The 6,903-nt window shown below is 38.6% G+C and overlaps 1 pseudogene across 1 annotated transcript; it reads left to right on the top strand.

Annotated features, from left to right (window-relative positions):
- The first annotated feature begins 5,613 nt into the window (after window positions 1-5,613).
- On the top strand, window positions 5,614-6,475 carry LOC308517412 (histamine N-methyltransferase-like; annotated as a pseudogene). The gene has a single exon. The product of its transcript is annotated as a histamine N-methyltransferase-like (transcript).
- The last annotated feature ends 428 nt before the right edge of the window (window positions 6,476-6,903 follow it).

The raw sequence follows: 6,903 nt of genomic DNA, 5'->3' as shown, positions 1-6,903 counted from the left end.
AACAGGATGTGATCAGGAGTGTCCATCTCCACTTACCTAAGGAAGGCCAATTAGAATCATCTTCAGGGGTTGATAAGGCTGCTGAAGAAAATATGTTTTCTGTGAGATCACAATCTTTTTCTTTTTTAAAATATATTTTTATTGATTTCAGAGAGGCAGAAGAGAGGGGGAGAGATGGAAACATCACTCATGAGAGAGAATCATTGATCAGCTGCCTCCCACACACCCCACACTGGGGTTGCACCCACAACCCAGGCATGTGCCCTGACTGGGAATTGAACCATGATCTCCTGGTTCATAGGTCGATACTCAACCACTGAGAAACACTGGCCGGGCAAGATCACAATCTTTAAGGACCAGCCGAGTCAGGAGCTTCCAGGAGCCACCTTGACATGACATGGAGACAGTCTGAGAATAAAGCCAAGAAGAGGTGAGCACGGCATGATTTAGAGTTGTGTCCTCTCAGAGAGTTGCCACCAGCCACCTGTGGCTTTTTACACTGGACTTCATTAAAATTAAATCAAATCATTCACTTACTGAGTTGCTAATAGCTTCGCTTCAATGCTCAATAGTCATACAGGCTGTTGTATTGGACAGTTCAAAGAGAACAGTTCTTTCATCACAAAGCATTTGGTCAGACAGCATGATCTAGAGCAGGAGTAGGGAACCTTTTTTCTGCCAAGGGCCATTTTGATATTTATAACATCATTCACCGGCCATACAAAATTATCAACTTAAAAATTAGCCTGATATATTTGTTCAACTACTTAATTAACTTACCCCTAATGCCCTGGCAGGGCAAGATCAAATGATTTCGTAGGCTTTATAAGGCCCAAGGACCAGACATTCCCCACCCCTGGTCTACAGAAAGAAAGAGTGCCTACCTAAAGCTGGATCCACCTTAAATTCCATTTTGGCTTAAGCTAAAATAATGAAATATTGTTTAAGTTACATTTCTAACCTTTGAAAAATTTATGAGCAGAAGCTAGCCCTCAGGCCAATTTCCCAGAAGCAGAGTCAGAAAACAGACAACAACCTTCTCACGTTTTCCCAATTTCTTCCCATGACCTTTCCTGACAAGACTCAGCCTCAACCCTCCCCTTCCCCACCTCTTAGACAGAGATCTGTGGTAGGAGTTTGGTAGGTGTTACCACAAGCCAGTATCTACATTTCAAAAATAAACAAAACTGGGCCTCAGTTAGAACTAATAATAGGGGAAAGAGCTGAGCTCCATTCCGATTTTCACAGAGGTGACTGGGCATTTTAAAAGGAGAATAGGGTGTAGAGAATGGGAGTAAGCAGAAATTCAAAATTACAAAGGATGAGTGAGTGTAAAGGTGATTGGAACAGACAGCTGTCCGCTTGTTGGGAGATTACTGAAGTTATCCTTCCAGGGAGCCTTCCTGAAGACTTTATCTCAAAGGCATGGCTTTTCAGGTCCCTGAGAAAGTAGCCCCTGCCTTGTAGGAGATGCATCTACATCTCAAAGGATTAGAGAAAGGATTTGGGATTGTAAACCCTTTTTAGTAAATATTCTAAGAAAGTGAGATCAGATGTTGACTAGAACCAACAGTCTATTTTTCTGATAGCCCTAAGCTTTTCCAGACAGGGATTTCAAAAGGGACTTGGTTGTCTCAGGAACCACAGACCTTAGGCTATCAGAAACCATGTTAAAGTTTGGCCAAGCTATGTAGTGCAGGGATTTGAATGGGGTATTTGTGCCAGGAGTTCTTTGTAGTTTTTGCTATACAGATTTTTCCAGAATGCACAGGCAAACATAAATTATGTAATTTAATACACAAGGCAACCCTCTGATGTAGGAATCATTATTCCCATTTTATAGTTAAGGGAACCAAAGCTCAGAGGGCTTAAATCACTTGTCCAGGTCACATACTAATACACTGAAAAGCATATTGGAACCCATATTTCTCTGAGAAAATACCGGGTTTTTCCTCATATCACCCATAACTTAGTCTCCCTACAGATCTCCCTAATTTTTCATGCATGTTTCTGTAACTAGTTTTCACAAAAGTGCTCTTGCCTTTAAACGACAAAGCCCATAACATATGAGTAGGAAAAAAGAAACCTCACAAAATGTCAGAAACTTGTGATTAACAGGCAGCAGGTGTACAAACTGCAAATTCGAGACTCACATCCATTGTCATCTCAGCAAATGGCTTGTTCCCAAAGTTGCTGAAGGGGGAAATTTGATTATCTTTGCTTCCCCAGAAGACTGATAAATCGAATTCAGACTGCTATTGTTCCAGATACAGCCCGAATCTTCCATAGGATTTTAATCAGCAGCAGCATTATGTAGCATATGGGAGCTATTTGGCTGAAAGGAGACTCCAACTGTCAGGGGCACATCGCCCAACATGAAAGGAAAATAATAATACGGAATAATAGGACTTTCTTATCCATAGAGAAGCTTCCCTCTAAGAAACTCCAAGGTTTATGGCCCTATATCTTCACAGCATCCTGTTTGGTGGGTCAGGGAACTACTTGACTGTATTCCTGGATTCTGACTGGCTGCTTCCACCATTGTCATCTCTTTCATAGCTCTCTCTCTCTATTCCCATCTATAAATCTTATCTTTTTTCAACTTTCTATCTCTTCTGTCCTCTTTAGTTTAATGAATAACTCTGACCCATCCTTCCTCTTTTATATCCCTCTATCCTTCATTCCTCTTTCTGATTACTAATTCTCTTTCTTTACTACTCTATTTTACTAAAAGCCTAGATGGAAAATCAGGGTTAATCAGAAATTAATTCTATAGCTCAATATATCGTCCTTTATAACACATCAGTGGTCAAATGTAGAGATCACTTCACTTATTCACTCCCATAGTCACCCAAAGTTTAGTGATATTTGTTTCAGGACTCAAAGATGAGTATCATGGGGCCCTTTCTTTCAAGCATGGAAAATAAATATGAACAGCTAATGACAGCGCAATGTGGTAAGTGCTATCATCTTACTGAGCCCATTGAAGTACAGGAAAAGCAAAGAAGGTTAGCAGCGTGGTGTCTGTGGTGGCTGGTTCCTAGAGCTTTCAGGTCTGGTTCCAGAGCCAGGCTCAGAAATCAAACATAAGGCTTCTTTTTATTCCCCTTTTCTCTCTCTTGATCTTTCTTGACATACTTCAACCACCACACACTCAGAAAGGTTGTGAAAGGATCTTTTGAGAGATTGCTTAACAATCTTACACATGCCAGAGACTGGCATTGACCAAGCTCATCTGTGAGTTGATGAGTCAGCTCTTTATTTTAAGTTACCTAGGAGTGAAATCAAAAGCTCATATATATATATATATATATATATATATATATATATATATATATATTCCAATTGCAGGAAATTTGAAGAATGAACTACTGGTGCTAATAGGAAGCAAAAGAGGATTTTAAAATAAAGTGTCAAGACCTGAGTATCACATCCCTGTATTTTATCCAAAATGTGAAATCCAAAGTAGTGAGCTAGCAAATGTCAGTGTTATGCCCTCAGGTAACAGACAGACTTCAGCAGATGACAGAGAGAAGGATGGTTGAAAAGAGAAATGGCCAATGAGTGACATACTCCATTTGTGCTAGACCATGTTAGAAGATGTGATTTCTTTCCCATGACCCTAGATCTAGTTAACTAACACCAAAATTTCAACTGCCAGAAGTTATAGGAGCTGTTTTCTTTACCATGGTATTGACATCAAAGTACTCAAACCATGAAAAGGACTGCCTAAAGTAATGGGTGCTTTCAAAAGAAAATCTACATTGATTTTGTACAAGGATGGGAATTCAGTAAAATTGAATTCTTCTTCCAGAATCAATAATGAGAAAAACAAACAAAACCCTTTTCAATTAGCATCAGATCTTAGGAACAATCAGGTAGAAGAACAATTCTGGGTGTCTCAGACAAGGCCTGAAAATAAGGCTCTAATCACCTGTGATTCTGAGAGGGGTGATAGTGTTGAGGTTTGATATTGAGCATAAAAGTTAGGGTCAATAGGGTTAAGGTTAGATTGTAATATAGTCCATTAAGTTTTATAAATTGAAGATATAATCATTTTTTTCCTGCTTTTATAAACACAGTGCCTGGGACAAAATAATGCTAAATAAAGGTTTGTTGCATGCATGAATGAGTAAACAAATAAATAGATACTATTACCAAATGCTTCAAAATAAGATTAAAAATGATTTGCTTAAAAAATTGTAAAAAGACTATAACAGACTGTCCTTGACTTAATGATGGTTTTACTTTATGATGGGGCAAAAAAATACACATTCAGTTAGAAACCATAGTCAAATTTTGAATTTTGATCTTTTCCCAGGCTAGCAACATGCAATAAAATACTCTCTCATGATGCTGGGCAGTGGCGGTGAGCTGCAGCTCCTAGTCAGGCACACGATCACTGGGGTAAACAGTATTCTACAGTGTACTGAGTTTTTAGTGCTTTATGGATATGGTGCTTTGTGTTTGCATATCCCACCATGTCTACAAAATGCCCATCTCTATCTCCCACTCGGGTGAGAAGAAGAAAAAAAAGCAATTATTCTTGAAATGAAACTCAAATCATTGCCTAAATGCAGGCTAATGTAACTATTCTGAACAATTTAATGTAGGATACTCCAAGATATGACATTCAGTATGTTTGGTGTATTAATTGCATTTTTTACTTATAATACTTATTATTATTTCATGATGGGTTTATGGTGGGTTTATAACCACATCGTAAGTATATGCAAAAGCCACATGCAAGGAACTAATGAAAAAACTATATATACTAATAAAAACTCCCAGACCTCCATATTAAACTCCCAAATTTATTAATCTTGATTTGCGCAGACAACACTGCTCTTTCAAAACTGGTACATATTAGGCTTACTAGATAACTGTTCAACAAGTATCCCCAAAAGTCCATTGTCTTCACACAATGGAATTTTTTTTTTCTAACATCATTGAGGGAGTGGGATTTAGGGACAAAGAGTTCTGCACTATGAAGTTATTCAGGGACCCTAATCTTTTAGATCTCCTACCACCAGTGATGGTGAACCTTTTGAGCTCGGCGTGTCAGCATTTTGAAAAAGCCCTAACTTAAATCTGGTGCCGTGTCACATATAGAAATTTTTTGACATTTGCAACCATAGTAAAACAAAGACATATTTTTGATATTTATTTTATATATTTAAGTGTCATTTAATAAAGAAAAATCAACCCAAAAAATGAGTTCGCATGTCACCTCTGACATGCGTGTCATAGGTTCGCCATCACTGCCTACCACAAAGTTCTCTGCTGGGTCCCCTACATTCAGCCAGCAAATGGTGGAAGGCAGAAAGCCTGTGGCCAGTGGTGTAGGAGGTTTTGTGGTCCAGGCATGAATATAAGAACATCAATCTCTAACCACACTCCACTGGTCAGAGGTCAGTGTTTGACTTTAAGGTAGAAAGGCTGAAGAGTTTCATTTTGATTAAATAACAAGCACTGTCAGTTTTTAAGTGAGGAAATTTCCAAGATGAAAGTGGGGAATTATACTAGCCATGTTGAATAAAAGAAATTAGCAAGGGAGGGGATAAACTAGAGACAGGGAGACCTGTTAAGAAGCTACTGCAGAGAAAACTAAATATGGCCTCTTCCATGAGGAACCTGTTTCCTGATCACAGCAGATATGTGGAATCTTTTCTGAGGTTTCTCAACAATTCCACAGAATACCAATGCATGCAGGAATTCGCCGATAAGAAGCTGCCAGGCAGAATAGCAAGGATCAGAGACAACAAATCAGAAATTAAGATTCTAAGCATTGACAGAGGTGAGATGAAATTGACCTTCAAATTCTCTCCAAAGTGCAGACTCAATACCCAGGAGTTCATATCAACAATGAAGTTGTTGAACCACATGCTAAACAAATTGCCAAGTACAAAGAGTTTGAAGCCAAGTCAAAAGACCACAAGGACATAAAGTTTGCTTGGTATAATATAAGGCGACGTCATCTAAATGTCAAAATAGAATGATGGAAAAAAAGAACTTCAGAAAAGGTACTTTATTCATATGATTCAGAGTCTGTATTATGTAAAAGACATCCCAGTTTTCCTGAAATTCTTCCATAGTCTCTTAGATACCAAGGCTAAGATTCTCATTATTCTTGTGTCAGGAACCAGTGTCTGGGACAAGCTATGGAAAAAGTGCGGATCCCGCTTACCCTGGAATGACCTCTGCCAGCAAGTCACGTCGACCAGTCTCACTCAGATGCTGGGCAAGTTGGGGATTAAGTATGAGTGTTATGAACTTCTGACTGTTTCATTGATGACAATGAAAATAAAGACCTGCTTTGGGATTTTTTTACAGAAACCTGCAACTTTAATACAACAGCACCTCCCGATTTCAAAACAGAAATGTGAAAACTCTGAAAGAGCCTGAATTCACTGTAAAAAAAGAAGGAAAGGTTCTTTCCAATAATAGTCTCAGTTTCATAGTAGTTGACGCATAAATATCAATCATAAGAGTGTATTCAAAAAGTTAATTTTAAACAATGTTGATCATTTATCCCTGTATTAAAATTACAAATATATCCCAAAATATAAATAATTGCCTTTCATATGTAAAATCTATAAATATTCCAAGACATTCTTGGACTTCCATGTATTATCTATAATAATGAAAACATAATATGCTAATTAGACCAGATGTCCTTCAGGATGACCTTCCGGATGAAGCCAGGGCTGGGAGGGAAGCCCAGGTCCCGGGTGCCAGAGGGAAGCCAATGCCAGCAGCTGGGGGAAGGAAGGCCTTCTCTTGCATGAATTTTGTGCATTGGGCCTTGAGTCTATTAGTATATACTAGTATATAAAACCTAAGCGACTATTATGACTGGTCGACCACTCAGCTGGTTGACCAGTCACTATGATGTGCACTGAC

This window comes from Myotis nattereri (assembly GCF_964212035.1).
Source record: "Myotis nattereri genome assembly, chromosome: 3".
Lineage (NCBI taxonomy): Eukaryota > Metazoa > Chordata > Mammalia > Chiroptera > Vespertilionidae > Myotis > Myotis nattereri.
Note: the sequence above shows the minus strand (reverse complement) of the source record. Positions and strands in the feature narration are given on the sequence as shown.